General features: G+C 36.5%; 2 pseudogenes; both read left to right on the forward strand.

Moving 5' to 3' along the window:
- Positions 1-7,394: 7,394 nt before the first annotated feature.
- On the forward strand, positions 7,395-10,892 carry LOC141508086 (stromal cell-derived factor 2 pseudogene; annotated as a pseudogene).
- A 6,752-nt stretch (positions 10,893-17,644) lies between these two features.
- Positions 17,645-18,105, forward strand: LOC141508092 (large ribosomal subunit protein eL42-like; annotated as a pseudogene).
- Positions 18,106-18,687: the final 582 nt, after the last annotated feature.

Genomic DNA, 18,687 nt, shown 5'->3' on the forward strand with positions numbered 1-18,687 from the left:
AAATATTAGAACTATGATTAAAAAACAGAAAACATCAGCACAACTTTTAAAAGTGAGAATGTGAAAGGACATCTCACAGCTTCTTCATAGAGGGTTAAAGAAGATGGTTTCATTGTGCATCCAGACAACAAGAAGAAACATCATTTATTGGTAGTTTTGATAATCTTACCTTAAAATTTTCATGGTGATGATTAGCCTAAGTAAACTGACCACTTCTTTTTCAGGAAGTGAAAAAGTGAAGAAATTTTTACAAAGAACTTGAGAGGATCCTCCAAATCAAAACAGATACTTTGATAGTCATAACTAATGGAAAGGTATGTACAGAAGAAGACTGAAAAAGATCTTGTAAAATATGTTTGGACCAAATAGAATTTTTTTAAGTTAATAGCATTCTATTTTTTCAATTACATATAAAGATAATTTTCAACTTTGATTTTTGTAAGAGTTTTGAATTCCAAATTTTTCTCTCTCCTTTTCCTTCCCCCTCCCAAGACAGCACAGTAGTCTGATATAGGTCAAATATGTGTAGCCATGTGTAGCCATATTTTCATATTAGTCATGTTATGAAAGGAATCTGAACAAAAGGGGAAAATTTATGAGAAAGAAAAATCAAATTTTAAAAAGAGACAATAGTATGCTGTAGTCTGCATTCAGACTCTGTAGTTCTTTTTCTGGATATGATGGCATTTTCCATCACATTTTCCATTCACAATAGAATTGTCTTTGATCATTTGATGCGAAGACCTTAGTCTGTCATAGTTGATCATCATAGAATGTTGCTGGTACAATGTACATCGTTCTCCTCATTCTGTTCACTTCACACAATACCATTTCATTTAAATTCAGGTTTTCTTGAAATCCACCTGCTCATGATTTCTTACAGAACAATGATATTCCATTATAGTCATATACCACAACTTGTTCAGTCATACCCCAATTGAAGGACATCCCCTCAGTTTCCAGTTCTTTGCTACCACAAAAAGAGCTGCTATAAATATTTTTGTCCATGTGAATCTTTTTGCCTTTTTTAATGCTCTCTTAGGAATACAGACCTAGTAGTGAATCAAAAGGTATGCCCACTTTGATAACTCTCCAGAGTGGTTGGATCAGTTTACAACTCCATCACCAGTGAATTAGTGTCCTAGTTTTCCCACATCTCCTCCAACATTTATCATTTTCCTTTTCTGTCATATTAGTCAATCTGATAGATGTGAGGTGGTACTTCGAAGTTGTTTTAATTTGCATTTCTCTAATCAATATTTAGAGCATTTTTTCATGTAACTCTAGATAGTTTTGATTTCTTCATTGAGGAGCAGCTAGGTGACACAGTGGATAGAGCACTGGCCCTAGAGTCAGGAGTACCTGAGTTCAAATTCAGCCTCAGACACTTAATAATGACCTAACTGTGTAACCTTGGGCAAGTCACTTAACCCCATTGCCTTGAAAACCAAAAAAAAAAAAAAGAGAGAGAGAGAGAGAGAAAGAAAAGAAAACTACCTGTTCATATCTTTTAACCACTTATCAATTTGAGAAGGACTTGTATTCTTATAAATTTTACTCAGTTCTTTATATGTTTTAGAAATGAAGTCTTATCAGAAACATTGTTTATAAAAATTGTTTCATAGCTTTCTGCTTTCCCATTAATCTTTGTTGCATGGGTTTTATTTGTATAAAAGTTTTTTAATTTAATGTAATCAAAATTATCCGTTTTACATTTTAAAATTTTAAATTGCAGAGGAATCTCATCAGTGGAGGGAGTTTATATATGGGAAGTTCTCTCTTCTGATAAAACCATAGGTCAAGTAAAAAGAAATCATGTTAATGTATTTGCTGAGTAGCCATTTATAAATATGTCTTCTGCCTATATTATCAAAGTCTAAAAGTGAACAGGACAGTCAGTAATCATTTTCAAAGAATAAAGACAGTTTCTAATTTCAAAGAACTAAACATTTTATTAGGAGACATTGTGTTCATACTCACATATGTACACATACATAATAAAAATCAATACTAGAGCATTAGGGAGGGAAGATACATAGCAGCTAGATCTAGAAGAGATTTGTTTATTGCAGGATTTCTTACCCTTGGACCCACAGAACCCTTAGGAGTTATAGAGAAATTTAGATGTGAAAAATTACCTCTAACATTTAACAAATATAGAACTGAATGTAGGCAATGAACATTCTTCTAAGAAAGGAGTTGTTGACTTCATTGGATTGCCAAAAGGTTCTTGGGAGGAAAAAAAAATGATTAAGAACCTCTGTTTAAGAAGTTGTGCTTGAACTAAATCTTAAAGAAGGAAAGAAACAAGTATTCATTAAGCACCTACTGTGTGTCAGGACCTCAGTAAACAGTTTATTAATATTATTTCATTTGATCCTCACAACAACCCTGAGAGGTAAGAACTGATAAATGTCTCGATTTGAACTGGTTCCAGACTCTATGTTTTGAGTAAATCACTAGGTCACTTGAATTGTTCTGTCCATGTATAGGCCGAGTATAACTCCTAACCTTTCACCAATCAGCCAATGTGTTATCTGACCATCAGAGGGTGCTCAAAATCAAAATTGTTGCTCTTAATAGAAACTGGCATCTTTTGCCATTCATTTTTTTTCCTGCGAAAGAAGCTCTTCCTCCTTACATAGATTACTGTTTATTAAATTCACAGGCTAGGATTAACTTATAAAATATTAAAATATTGAATAACTGTTACAGTTATCTTGGCTCTGCCCATATGCCTTGAATTAATTGGTTCTTGGATTTCTCTCCTTTTACACAATAGATTCAGACTTACAATGTCTATAGACATCACTTCAGTTTTAATATTTATGAAATTAAAATGAAAGTAAAACATCCATTCTACTTCTTCATTTTCTTTTCTCCCCCATTTTCACTTTCTTATTGCTGATGAGACATTTCCCAAATAATCCTCTACCTCATCAAAAAGGAGGAAATGAAGGAATCTCTCAAAACTTCTAAGGTTGGGGGCGGCTAGGTGGCATAGTGGATAAAGCACTGGCCCTGGAGTCAGGAGTACCTGTGTTCAAATTTGGTCTCAGACGCTTAATAATTACCTAGCTGTGTGGCCTTGGGCAAGCCACTTAACCCCATTTGCCTTGCAAAAACCTAAAAAGAAAAAACAAAAAAAAACTTCTAAGGTCAAAGGAAGACAGGGAAGCAAAATAGCTAGATATTGATGTGTAGTGGTTTGAGGTCCCCAGCAGATTCAGGAGAGCTGATTATTTCTCTCCTGGTAACTAGACTCATCCCCACATAAAGCCATAAATGTCATTCCTTCCTAATATATTGGTGTTCTCACAATTCAACCTAGAAGTTGTCAAAGGACTACAAAATGTCACCACCCTTTTTTAATATGTTTTTTGGCACAGAGGGAATTAGCATGACCGACCCTAAACACAGTCCTTTTATATGGTTAAAAAAAAAACTCCACCAATCTGTTCTGCTTGGCCCTTAAGAATCACTTGGGAAATGGTAACTAACATTTATAGACCATTTTATGATAAACAAAGTGAGATAGATAGATAGAAAAAAAGATAGATGTGTGGATGAATAGTTAGATGGGTAGTCACATGATCCTTGTAATCTTGTGAGATAGATATTCTTATATTCATTTTACAGATGAAGCAACTGAGCCCAAGATTAAATAACTTATTCAAGGTCATGAAATTTATGTGTCTGAAGTAGAATTTAAACTCAGACCTTCCTCAGATCTAACACTTTTACCCACTAAGCTGTCTAATTAAGTTTTTGGGAGAATAAAAAAGGCAGAAAGAACAGGACAAAATTCTTCCAGATTACATATGTACTTTCCTTTTACTTATTTGCCTACAAGCTTAATGTATTGATGAGAGATATTCTGTTAAAAAGGAGTCTTTAAGGTATCATTTTGCTTAATTGATTTTTTTTTAATAATCAACAAAAAAGGGGCAGCTAGAGGGCAGCTAGGTGGCACAGTGGATAGAGCACCGGACCTGAAGTCAGGAGAACTTGCACTCAAATCCAGCCTGAGGTACTTAATAATTGCCTAGCTGTTTGACCTTGGACAAGTCACTTAACCCCATTGCCTTAAATAAATAAAAAAAATTTTCAAAAAATGATAAAAAAAAATAAACAAAATAGGATCTTCTATTCACTACATCTTTCAATCAGTTGTATAATTGTAAAGACCTGGTCTTCTATGGAATTTAATTTGTAAAATCCTTCCTGTTTCTTACTAAAACCAAGGATTCCCTTGATATGTGTAGATATTTCTCATAAAAATTTTATACATACATATGTGAGAAGTCAAGTTAAAGGCCTGGGTACTCCACTGGTACTTTCAGGATAGAAGAAGAAAGACAATAAGATTTTTAGGACTTTGGAAAGACAAACTGTGGTGAACTCAAAGGCAGAACTGTACTGGAACCATCTTGTCTCCTCTATCCAGTACAAGAAAATAAAAACTTACAAAAAAATAAAAATTTGATTATAAATAATTGAATTATAGAAATAACTATTGATAGGTATATTAATGCTAAATCATTTTAAATTGTTTATCTTTTTTGAAAATGTAGTTGATATCTTTTGTGTTTTTATTACCTAGATTTTCTTGTGCCTAAATCCTCTTTGCCCTCTCCCCTGCCAGAGAACAAACCCTTAAAACATATAATTTAAAAAATAAAGAGGAAAGAGGAAAAAAAAATCAAATAATCTAATCAACAGAATGGGAAAAAATTGAAAATATATTTCTTTTTCCACATCTATGAATTATTTTTCATGGCCAAAATTGCCAGTTATTTTTTCATATCATTCATTTTTAATTGTTTTGTGGTGGTTGATATTCTCATTTATTTTGATGTGTTTATTATATATCTTATTTTCTTGTCAGGGCTTATTTCCCCTTTACATCAACTTATGTATTTTCATGCTTCTCTGGATTCATTGAGATTATTTTTCTGGATTCATTGTAACTATTGCTTTTTCTTTTTTCACACTTAAAAGTATTTTGTTTCCAATTACACGTAAAAATAGTTTTCAACATTCATTTTTGTAAGATTTTGAATTCCAAATTTTTCTACTTCCCTCTTTTTCTCTCCCCCTTCCCAAGACAGAAAGTACTCTGATACAGGTTGTGCATAAACAATTATGTTAAACATATTTTCATATTAGTCATGCTGTTAGAGAATTATCAGGGGGGAAGGAAAAAACAAGAGAGAAAAAACAAAAAAACAAATTTTTAAAAAAAGTAAAAATAGTATGCTTCAATGTGCATTCAGACCCATAGTTATTTTCTGAATATGGTTGACATTTTTTCTTTTTTTTTTTTTTTAAGGTTTTTGCAAGGCAATGGAGTTAAGTGGCTTGCTCAAGGCCACACAGCTAAGTAATTATTAAGTGTCTGAGGCCAGATTTGAATCAGGTACTCCTGACTCCAGGGCTGGTGCTCTATCCACTGCGCCACCTAGCAGCCCCTGGTTGGCATTTTCTACCAAAAGTCTTTTGGAATTGTCTTTGATAATTGTATTGCTGAGAAGAGCTAAGTCTACCATGTTTGATGATCACACAGTGTTGCTGATAATAATGTGTCCAATGTTCTCTTGGTTCTGCTCACTTCCCTTAGGATCAGTAGTTGTAGTTTTTCTGGATTTTACTGAAATCTGCCCACTCATGATTTCTTATAGAACAATAGTATTCCATTATAATCATATATCATAACTTGTTCATCTATTCCCCAATTGTTGGGCATTACCTCAATTTCTAGTTTTTTGCCACCACCAAAGGGGAGAGAGAGAATAGAATAAATGGGGGTGAGGAGGAATAGGATGGAGGGAAATACAGCTAGCAATAGCATCTGTGGGAGAAAAATATTGAAGCATTTTCTCTGATGGACTTATGATAAAGAATGCCATCCATTCCAAAGACAGAATTGATGGTATTTGAATAGAGACTGAAAGCACATTTTTGTTCCTTTCACTTTATTTTTCTTGAGGTTTCCCTTTCTTTGTTGGGGGGGGAAGGATTATGTTTACTTTTCCAATAAGACTATTGTAGTAATGTGAAAAAACATTTTTTTTAAGTTATAAGGATTTTATTTATTTTGAGTTTTACAATTTTCCCCCTAATCTTACTTCCCTCCCCCCACCCCCTGCAGAAGGCAATTTGCTAGTATTTACATTGTTTCCATGGTATACATTGATCCAAATTGAATGTCATGAGAGAGAAATCATATCCTTAAGGAAGAAACATAAAGTATAAGAGATAGCAAGATCATCCAATGAAATATCAGGTTTCTTTTTCAAAATTAAAGGTAATAGTCCTTGATCTTCGTTCAAACTATACATTCTCTGGATATAGATGGTGTTCTCCATTGCAGACAGCTTTAAATTGTCCCTGATTGTTGCACTGATGGAAATGAGCAAGTCCATCGAGGTTGATCATCACCCCCATGTTGCTGTTAAGGTGTATAGTGTTTTTCTGGTTCTGCTCATCTCACTCAGCATCAGTTCATGCAAATCTCTCCAGGCTTCCCTGAATTCCCATCCCTCCTGGTTTCTAATATAACAATAGTGTTCCATGACATACATATACCACAGTTTGTTAAGCCATTCCCCAATTGAAGAACATTTACTTGATTTCCAATTCTTTGCCACCATAAACAGGGCTGGTATGAATATTTTTGTACAAGTGATGTTTTTACCCTTTTTCATCATCCCTTCAGGGTATAGACCCAGTAGTGGTATTGCTGAATCAAAGGGTATGCACATTTTTGTTGCCCTTTGGGTGTAGTTCCAAATTTGCTCTCCAGAAAGGAAAAAAAAAAGAATGTGATCCACCTGCTCCAGAGCTGGAGGTATTGGAACACAGATTGAAGCATTATTATTATTGTTATTATTATTGTTATTATTATTATTATTTGTTGGGAGACTAGAGGCTGATTCTGTAGTTCCTCTTGAATAACGATGAGACCCTGGGGACTTGCTGAGGGATATGTGAAAGACCTTTGTCCTTGCGTTTTGAAACATAAGGACAGGGAATTACAGCATGTTCTGCATGTAGGCATCGTCGGTGTGTGCTCTTGGTTCAGGAAGTGAGCTCCAGTCTTCCTCTTTGTGGTCTAACATTGTTTGCCTTCTTCTGGCATGCAACAGGGCAGTGACAAGCATTTTTCTAATTGGTGCATGCTTGAATCACTAGCTGTTAGCTGTTCCATGATTGGAAACTGTTGCTATTTCACGTGGCTTTTGCTGATAGCCAAGAATATAATTGCAAGGAGCAGGAGGGAGGAGAGAGAAGAAATTCGGAGATGTAATCTTTGGTCATGAAACAATAAAGTCGCCTGTTTGCTTCTCCTCTGGCCTGTGACTCTCTTTTTGGAACACTCTGGTTGTGTCCGGATGCACACCAAAGAAGTAGGAAAAAAAGGTAAGGCCTGGCTGCCCCTGGAGAAAAATCTGGACAATTATCATCATCATCATCATCATCATCATCATCATCATTATTATTATTATTATTATTATTATTATTATTATTGGCGGGGTTTGCAGGGAAAATGGGGCTGGGTGGCTTGCCTGGGGCTGCATATCTGGGTGATTGTTGGGTGTCAGACCGGATTTGGACCTGGGTGCTCCTGGCTCCAGGGCTAGTGCTGCGCCACCTGGCCACCCCTACTATATTATTATTATTTTATTTTGGGTCTTTTTTTGTTGTCTTTGCAGGACAGTGGGGTTGGGGTGGCTTGCCCAGGGTCACACAGCTGGGTGATTATTGGGTTTCTGGGCCTGGATTTGGGCTCAGGTGCTCCTGGTTCCAGGACCCATGCTCTGTCCACTGCGCCACCTGGCTGCACCTATCATTATTATTATTTTTTTTAATTTTAATTTTTTTCTCTTTCCTTTACTTTATCACTCATGTGGGTCTATATTTTTTTGGGGGGGGTATTATGTTTGCTCTTAAACAAGAATATTTTAGTAATGTATAAAAAACATTATTTGTACAGAACATTGTACAGCCTAACAGCAACATGGGGGTGATGATCAACCTTGATGGACTTGCTCATTCCATCAGTGCAACAATCAGGCACAATTTCAGGCTATCTGCAATGGAGAATACCAGCTGTATCAAGAGAAAGAATTGTAGAGTTTAAACAAAGACCAAAGACTATTAATTTTAAAAAAACATTATTTTATTGTGTAATTTTGCTATCTCTTATACTTTATTTTTCTTCCTTAAGGATATGTTTTCTCTCTAATCACATTCAACTTAGATTAATGTATACCATGGAAACAATGTAAAGACTAAGAGACTGCCTTCTGTGGGAGGTGGGGGGAGGGAAGCAAGATTGGGGGGGAATTGTAAAATTCAAAATAAATAATAAATAAATTTTAAAAATAAAAAAAATAAATTTGACCCAGTTCTCTGTATATTTTAGAAATGAGTCCTTTGTCAGAAACATTAGTTGTAAAGATTGTTTCCCAGTTTACTACATTTCTTTTGATCTTGATTACAGTGGTTTTGTCTATGCAAAAGCCTTTTAATTTAATGTAATCAAAATCTTCTAGTTTGTTTTTAGTGATGTTCTCTATCTCTTCCTTAGTCATAAACTGCTTCCCTTTCCATAGATCTGACAGGTAAACTATTCCTTGATCTTCTAGTTTGTTTTTAATAATGTTTTTTGTCTAAATCCTGTATCCATTTGGTTCTTATCTTGGTATAGGGTGTAAGGTGTTGGTCTACTCTAAGTTTCTGCCATACTAACTTCCAATTTTCCCAACAGTTTTTATTGAAGAGAGAGAGAGCTTTTATCCCAATAGTTGGACTCTTTGGGTTTATCAAACAGCAGGTTACTATAATCATTTCCTGCTATTGCACCGAGTCTATTCCACTGATACACCACTCTATTTCTTAGCCAATACCAGACAGTTTTGATGACTGATGTTTTATAATATAATTTTAGATCAGGTAGGGCTAAGCTACCTTCTTTTATACTTTTTGTGAAAAAATTTTTTTAAAACTTATTTGATGCTGTTAAAAAAATAGAACAATGTGTCAGTAGAATAAATTAGTAAAAGGCTAGGAGCAAATGAACAGAGTAGCCCAATGTTCTTAAACACAAGAATACAAACTATTGAGAAGACAGAAAGTACAGGGAAGATTGGAAAGTAGTTTGGTGGAAAATAGACTTAGATAATCTTATTATACCGTATGACACAGTATGTGTAAAATAGATATTAGACATATTTATATGAACATAAAAGGTCACATTATATTAAAAAAAAAATTTGAAGAAAAAATAACTTTCATAACTGTTTAAAAAGAGAGTTCATAGCTTAACAAGGAAGAGTGAGATAATTATGATAAAAGTCAAAATAGATTTTCACATATATAGAATTTATTTGTTTAACATATTTTGCCCTAGGGTGGCTAGGTAGCACAGTGAATAGAGCATCACCCTGGTGTCAGGAGGACCTGAGTTCAAATCCAGCCTCAGACAATAATTATGTAGCTATGTGGCCTTGGGCAAGCCACTTATAACCCCATTGCCTTGCAAAAACTAAAAAAAAAACAAAACAAACCAAACACGTTTTGCCCTAATTACTTTTATTGTTCTTTTTTTTTCAAGGCAGTGGAGTTAAGTGACTTACCCAAGGTCAAAAAGTCAGGTAATTATTATCTGAAGACAAATTTGAACTCAGGTCCTCCTGACTCCAGGATGGTGCTCTATCCACTGCACCACCTAACTGCCCCTTTTTTAAAATAAGTTTTGAATTCCAAATTCTATCCCTCCCTCCCTGAGATGATTAATTTGATATAGGTTATACATGAGGAATCATGTAAAACATTTCCATCATTTTGTGCAAAAAGTCTTGACCAGGATGGGGAGGTGGGGCCCCGGCCGGGGCCGCTGCGGTGCCGCTGCTGCTGCTGCTCGGGGCGCTGCTGGGCCTAGTCCGGACCTCCGACCCACCCCTCGTCACCTGCTGCTCGGTCGTGAAGCTCCTCAACACGCAGCACAACGTCCGGCTGCACTAGCATGACGTGCACTACGGGTCCGGCAGTGGGCAGCAGTCAGTTACAGGGATATTAGATGTGGATGACAGCAACAGTTACTGGAGGATCCGAGGAAAAACTTCTACAGTCTGTGAGAGAGGAACCCCTGTGAAGTGTGGCCAGGCCATACGGCTGACTCATGTCAATACTGGAAGCAACTTTTACAGTCACCACTTCTCTTCATCCCTCTCTGGCAACCAAGAAGTGAGTGCATTTGGGGAAGAGGGTGAAGGGTACTATCTGGATGACTGGACAGTCCTCTGCAGTGGCTCACACTGGGTGAGAGACGATGAGGTTCGGTTCAAACACGCTTCTACTGACATGCTGCTCTCTGTCAGGGGAGAGCAGTATGGCTGACCCATCAGTGGCCAAATAGAGGTGCATGGTATGGCCCAGCAGAGCCAAAACAACTATTGGAGAGCCATGGAAGGCATCTTTATGAAACCCAGTGAGCTGCTTCGCACCGAAGCCCATCATGTTGAGCTGTGAGATCCTTTCAGCTCCTCTCCACCTCACCACACAGTGTTTGAGTTGCACCCACTGCTTTCCACACTGGAGCAGCAGCAGCCTTATCATCCCCTGGATGAGGATCCAGCATGGGAAATTTTCAAGTTCTTAAGAGCAGCAGCTCCCTTCCTGCCAATATGTATCCTTATTCTGGACTTGGTTTCACCTTTTAAATGTGGGAGTTACTACCAGTGGTGGGACTGATCTTTTCATCCATTTAGAAGAAATGGAGGTGGAAGAAATAATATCTCTTGAAGATGGAAATTCCCCTCATTTGGATGCTTTGGCATAATAATCCATTAATAGGTGGAGTACAGTTTCCAACATAATGCTTTTACTCAGGAATAATAAAAAGAATTTGATTCTCAAAAAAAAAAAGTCTTGACCAGAAAAAAAAGAGAGAGAGAGAGAGGAAACAAAGTGAAAAAATAATATGCTTCAGGTTTTTATTCATACAATATCAGTTCTTTATCTGAAGGCAAATAGCATTTTTCATCCTGAGTCCTTTGGGATTGTCTTGGATCATTGTATGAGTGAGAATAGCTAAGTCATTCATGGATCTACATCATACAATATTGCTGTTACTATGTACAATGTTCTCCTAGTACTCCGCACTTCACATTGTGTTATGTTTGTGTCTTTCCAGTTTTTTTAAATCATCCTGCTTGTCATTTCTTATAACAAATTAACATTCCATTACAATCACAGTACCACAACTTATTCAATCATTCCCTAATTGATGTACCTCTCTTCAATTTCCAATTCTTAGCCACCACAAAAACCTACTTATAATTTTATACAAATAGATTCTTTATACAAATAGATTATTTATACAAATATATTCTTTTACCTTTTAAAAAATAATCTCTTTGTGATACAGACCTGGCAGTGGTGTTGCTGGATCAAAGGGTATGCACAGTTTTTTTAGCCCTATAGGCATAGTTCCAAACTCTCCAGAATAGTTGGATTAGTTTACAACTCTGCCGTCAGTGAATTAGTGTCCCAGTTTTTCCACATGCCCTCTAACATTTATCACTTTATTTTTTTGTCATATTAGTCAATCTCATAGTTATAAGGTGATAGCTCAGAATTTTAATTTGCATTTCTCTAATCAATATGATTTTTATCATTTTTTCATATGAGTATAGATAGCTTTGTTTTCTTTGTCTGAAAACTCCATGTTCATATCCTTTGACCATTTATTGGGGAATGACTTGCATTCTTATAAATTTGACTCAGTTCTCTATATGTTTAAGAAATGAGGGGTGGCTAGGTGGTGCAGTGGATAAAGCACTGACCTGAAGTCAGGAGTACCTGAGTTCAAATGCAACCTCAGATACTTAATAATTACCTAGCTGTCTGGCCTTGGGCAAGCCACTTAACCCCATTTGCCTTGCAAAAGCTTAAACAAACAAACAAACAAACAAACAGAAATGAGGCCTTTATCAGAGATACTTCCTGTAAATTTTTTTCCAGTTTTCTGCTTTCCTTTTAATTTTGTTTGTATCAAAGTCTAACATCTAAAACATATAGAGAATTGATGCATAAGACTAATCACCATTTTCTAATATCTGTGATTTAAAGAATGAACAATTTTTTTCCTTTTAAAAAAATTTGTGTTTTTATTTTTGTACCCATCATTTCTTCCTAACCCTCTGCCCAGCACTGAATTTTCCTTTGCGACAAAAAAATTAGTCAAAACCATTTGACATTGTGACCAGTCTGCTGGCACATGTTATGTTCATAGTCCTCCACCTATCTATTAAGAGAGAGGTATTTTTTACTATCTACTTTCTGAGATAAGATTAATCATAATTGGTTAGAACTTTTCTGCCTTTTAGCATTATTGTTTCCATTATTGTCATTATGTTTTTTATTTCTACTTTCTTCACATTATTGCCTTTCATTCAAATTCCTTATACTCACTTTTTCATATGGTATAATAAGTGGTTAGGTAGTGCCATAATACATAGAGTACTGGATCTGGAGTCAAGAAGACCTGAGATCCAATCCTGTTTTAGATACCACTAGCTATATGACTCTATTTGCCTCAGTTTCCACACCTGTGGAATGAGAATGGTAATAGCCTCTGTTTTCCAGGGTTGTTGTTAGCCTCTACTTTCCAGGGTTTTGTGAGGATCAAATAAGAAAATAACTATATAGCACTTAGTATAGTTCTTGGCACAAAGTAAATACTATATAAATATTATCTATTTTTGTCACAATTTTTTTATACATTTACCAAATCTGTGAATAGCTGCTATTTTGCTTCCAATTTTTTATTGGCACAAAGAGTACTGCTATGAATAGTTTGTTACAGAGGACTTTTTTTTTCCATTGCCTTCTTTAGGGTTTTTTTTTTTCTGTTCCTCACATGTGACATTTCATCTCTCCCCTTGGTGTTTTTACTTTGGCTTTTTATTCATTCTTAGAATGCTCACCTTTTTCAGCTCCACTTCTTAGAATCTTTGGTTTCCTTCAAGAATCAGCTTATGTTGCATCTAGCAGGAGAAGCTTTTGTTGACCACCCCCAAGTCTTGTCACCACAACGTTGCCTTATGTTTCATTTGTACATATCTTGTATATGCCTATATATATATATATATATATATATATATATATATATATATATATATAAAATTGTCTTAATATATCCTTGTAATTACCACAGTATCTAATGTAGTTGGCCCTTAATAAATGCAAAATGATTGATTGATGATAGGATCAAAGAATCAGATTTCTTTAAACAGTTTTTGGTCTTTCTTACATAATTACAAATTGGGTTTTTTTGTTGTTGTTGTTGTTGTTTTTGGCAAGGTAAATTGGCTTAAGTGGCTTGCCCAAGGCCACACAGCTAGGCAATTATTAAGTGTTTGAGATCGGATTTGAACCCAGGTACTACTGACTCCAGGGCTGGTGCTTTATCCACTGCGCCACCTAGCTGCCCCGCAAATTGTTTTCTAATTTATTGTAACATTTCACAACTCCACCAGGAGTAGCTCTCTTTGCATAGTTCTTTCTAATACTGTTTCCATTTTTTAATTGTCTTTGCCAATATGATGAATATTAGTTAAAACTATTTTTTAATATAAAGGAGCATACTGAGTAGATAGGATATAATGTATGGAGAGTTGGCCTTGGAGTCAAGAAGACCTCAGTTCAAGTTCCACCACTGACATACTGATTGTGTGACCCTGAGAATCACTTAACTTTCAGAATCCCAAGCCACTTTCTGAGACTATAATTTTCTTTTTTCTTTTTTAAAGAAAGATTTTGTTTATTTTGAGTTTTACAATTTTCCCCCCATTCTAGCTTCCCTCCCCTCACCCCCCACAGAAGGCATTCTGTTAGTGTTTACATTGGTTCCATGTTATAAATTGATCTCAGTTGAATTTCATGACAGAGAAATCATATCTTTAAGGAAGAAAAATAAAATATGAGATAGTGAAATTATATAATAATATAATGCTTTTTTTTTCTAATTTGATGTTAATAGTCTTTGGTCTTTGTTCAAAGTCCATAATTCTTTCTCTGGATACAATTGGGATTTTCTATTGCAGATAGCTCAAAATTGTCCCTAGTTGTTGCACTGAAGGGATGAGCAAGTCTATAAGGGTTGATCATCACCCCCATGTTTTGCTGGGTCTGCTCATCTTGCTCAGCATCCCTTCATGCAAGTATTTCCAGGCTTCCCTGAATTCCCATCCCTCTTGGTTTCATTTAGAACAATAGTGTTCTATGACATACATATACCCCACAGTTTGTTAAGCCATCCCCCAATTGAAGGGCATTCACTTAATTTCCCCGTGATGTTTGTACCGTTTTCATAATCTCTTCAGGGTATAGACCCAGTACTGGTATTGCTGGGTCAAAGGGTATGCACATTTTTGTTGCCCTTTGGGCATAATTCCAAATTTCTCTCCAGAAAGGTTGGATGAGTTCACAGCCTCACCAACAATGTATTAGTGTCCCATTTCCCACATCCCTTCTAACATTGATCATTATCTTTTCTGGTCATATTGGCCAGTCTGAGAGGTATGAGTTGGTATCTCAGAGATGCTTTAAGTTACATTTCTCTAATAAATTATGATTTGGAGCAATTTTTTCATATGACTGTGGATTGCTTTGATTTCCTCATCTGTAAATTTCCTTTTCATATCCTTTGATCACCTGTCAATTGGGGAATGGCTTGTTTTTTTTTGAAAATTTGACTCAGTTCTCTGTATATTTTAGAAATGAGGCCTTTGTCAGATACTAGTTGCAAAAATTGTTTCCCAATTTACTACACTTCTTTTGATCTTGGTTACAGTGGTTTTGTCTGTGCAAAAGCTTTTTTAATGTAGTCAAAATTATCTAGTTTGTTTTGAATGATGTTCTTTTTCTCTTCCTTGGTCATAAACTGTTTCCTTTTCCATAGATTTGACAGGTAAACTACTCCTTGATCTTCTGGTTTGCTTATAATATTGCTTTTATGTCTGAATCCTGAATCCATTTGGATCTTATCTTCATATAGGGTGTGAGGTGTTGGTCTAATCTAAGTTTCTTCCATACTAACTTACAGTTTTCCCAACAGTTTTTATTGAAGAGAGAGTTTTTATCCCAATAGCTGGACTCTTTGGGTTTATCAAGCCGCAGATTACTATAATCATTTCTTGCTAGCTATTGTACCTAGTCTATTCCACTGATCCACAACTCTATTTCTTAGTCAATATCAGACAGTTTTGTTGACTGATGCTATATAATATAATTTTAGATCTGGTAAGGCTAAGCCACCTTCTTTTGCACTTTTTTTTCATTGAATCCCTGGAAATTCTTGACTTTTTATTCCTCCATATAAATTTACTTACAATTTTTTCTAACTCATTAAAGTAATTTTTTGGAATTTTGATTGGTAGGGTGCTAAACAAGTAGTTTAGTTTTGGTAGAATTGTCATTTTTATTATATTAGCTTGACCTATCCATGAACAGTTGATGTTTGCCCAGGTATTTAAATTTGAGACTATAATTTTCAAAGAATGTGCCAATATTTATTGATAGAAAAGGTTTCTTCCTACACTGATAAAATTTATAGGACTGGGGTTTTTTTAGGTTTTTGCAAGGCAAATGGGGTTAAGTGGCTTGCCAAGGCCACACAGCTAGGTAATTATTAAGTGTCTGAGACTGGATTTGAACCCAGGTACTCCTGACTCCAGAGCCGGTGCTTTATCCACTACGCCCCAACTAGGGTTTTTTTAATGGGAGGTATTCAGAAAATAATTATGTTATCAATAGAAAATGCATCAGTGAAACAGTAAAAACAGCAAAGAGAAATGGAATGTGTGTCAATAGGTTGCAAATATTACCAACAATAATAGTGTGATGTGGTTAAGTGGCATAGAAACTATCAAGGGTAATGGGTATAATAGAAAAGGAAACAGGAAAGTGAGTTACCTAGTAAAAACAGGGATGACAAATAGCCTAAGTTTTTCATTCTTATTTGTGAAAAGTTAAAAGAGCTAAAGGAAGTTCTCTCTGACATGTAAAGGAGAATGCTAAGATGTGGACAACAACTATATAAGATGAGAAAGTGACTAGGCTGCATTTTGCATCCCAGCAAAAATTGTGTCACCACACTAGAGAGATACTTTCACAGAGATGAAGAAAGGAAGACATTCCAGAAAGAGGGAATAATGTGAGGAGAAATGCAAGGGGAAGGGCAAGTAGTTTAGTTTGGATTGACTGTAGAACAGTAAATAATAAGACTGATTGTAAAGGTAAGCTAGCACCATATTGTGGGAGACCTGGAATTTAAGGAAATTAATCTTCATCAGAGGAAGTCATGGAAAATCTTTTAGAAGGGGAGTAACAGTCTTAGGGAAGATGGCAGAGAGAAAACAGGCACTGTGATAGGTGCTTTCTCTTTGTCCTCAGAAATAGCATGAGAGAAACCTCTTAATGGAAATTCCATCAACAAAACCCAGAAAGAGAAGCTAGGAGAAGAACACCTACCAAGAAGGTCTGTCTCAGGGGACCATGGGTGAACTGGGAGATGAAAGCAGAGGATCAGCACAGGGACAGTGGCTGGGGGAAGACAGAGGGTCAGCCTCAGCCATAGAGACTTCCATGAGTGGCTGATGTGAGATCCAGCTTTGGCTGCTGAGTCTTTGTCGGAGGTGGAGGGTGGGAGGGTTGGGGTGGGGGTGGGTGGGGAGAGGAGCTAAGAGAGGGTGAGTTCCAGCACAGAGTCTCAGAGCATTCCTGGAGAACAACCAGCTGAGCCAGGGACCTGAGCACCATACTTTCAGCAGAGCTCTTTGCCCAGAACAAACAATAAACAACCCCCACCACCACCACCCCACTCAGGGCAACAGACTTCACTCAACAGAAAGAGATTAACTCCCTCCCCCAGGGCCCAGCCCAGTGTTCAAGGTCAACTGAGACCCTGCTGCTGAGGACCTCACTCCAGAGAAAGCAACCAGCACCCCCTACTGCCTGGCCCTTGGAATTGCTAAGCCAAGTGAACAAAGCCTCTAGGATCTTCAAAAGCAAACCTCTGAGGGCCAGCTCTCCCCAACACAAGATGAAAAAAAGACCAGAGAAAAGGAGGGCCCATGGAAAAATACTTAGAAAAGACAGATTCTAACCCAGAGAGATCTAGCACTGCTGAGGAGAATATGAATTGGTCTCCAGCCTAAAAAGATTTCCTTGAAGAAATCAGGAAGGAGTTTAAAAATCAATTGGGGGGGGCGGCTAGGTGGCACAGTAGATAGAGTACTGGCCTTGGAGTCAGGAGTACCTGAGTTCAAATCTGGCCTCAGACACTTAATAATTACCTAGCTATGTGGCCTTGGGCAAGCCACTTAACCCCATTGCCTTAGAAAATCTTAAAAAAAAATCAATTGGAACAATTGGGAAAAGAAACTCAAGAGAAAATTAACATGATGCAAGAAAAAAATTAACAAAATGCAACAAGAAAACAAATCCTTGGAAAATACAATTGGACAAATCCAAAATGAGAATAACTCTCAGATCTTCAACTGGGCAAATGCAAAAAGAAAATGATTCTCTCAAAACTACATTTGGGCAAATAAAAAAGTCCTTCAAAAATAGAATGGACCAGTGTTCCGTCAGCCTTTGAAGCCTGTTGTCTTCTGCTCGTCCTCGTCCTCAGCCCGGCACTCACCTCTAAGCGCTGGGCCAAGGGACCCCCCACGGCCTGGCCACAGGAGTAGCCTAGTGGAGAGCATGGCATTGTCCTTTGGTGAACATCCCTAAATCTGCAGAACTTTGTTCAAAAAGTGTGGCAAGCCTCAGAAAATGACACAGTTCAAGAAAAGCCAGGATTCTTTGAAGGAACTGGGGAAAAGATGAAACCGTCAGAAGCAGAGCGGTTGTGGTGGGCAGACAAAAACAAAGTTTTCAGAAAAAGGAAAAAAAACAAAAAAGTTTGTACTGAGACTTGACTGTGTGGAACCCAGCTGCAGGTCTAAGAGGATGCTTGGCATGAAGAGGTTTAAGCACTTTGAACTGGGAGGAGTTAAGAAGAGAAAGGGCCAAGCGATCCAGTTCTGAATTTCATTGTTTTCTTCTTGATAGGGAAAAAAATCCATCTCATTCCATTCCTTGGTTTTTGTGTTTTTTTGTCTTGGAAAGGAAAAGACTTAAGCAAAAAACCAAGTCTGGTACTATGTGAAGTTGTTCCCGTTATAGGAATAGTTTTTGAAGATATGACCAAATATTGTAATTTAATCATCTACTTAAATGAGATTTATGTCACAGAGAGAAAATCCAGCTGATCATTGGGGGTGGGGGGAGCCTGGAGAACTTGGTTGTTAGGACTATGGCTAGCATAGTTATTGACAGCCTGGATTCCTAGGCAGTTTGAAAGTTGGATAAATTAGGAATATAAATCAATTTAAAAATCACTAATAAAAATACAGGAATATTTTATTCCTATTATAGACTTTCAGCAAATTAAAAGTAATTAATTCATCACCTTTAGGGGTTTCCCTGTTTTAAAAATATTAATGATTGAACTGCCTGGTCATTTATTAGTCAAATTTCATTTGTACCCTGTTTTCAAAGTATTAATGAAATGACTTCCCATTTCTAGGATGAATTCTCTGTGAACTAATCAATAGTGATTGAAATCCC

The sequence above is a fragment of the Macrotis lagotis genome, chromosome 1, assembly GCF_037893015.1.
Source record: "Macrotis lagotis isolate mMagLag1 chromosome 1, bilby.v1.9.chrom.fasta, whole genome shotgun sequence".
Taxonomy (NCBI): Eukaryota; Metazoa; Chordata; class Mammalia; order Peramelemorphia; family Peramelidae; genus Macrotis; species Macrotis lagotis.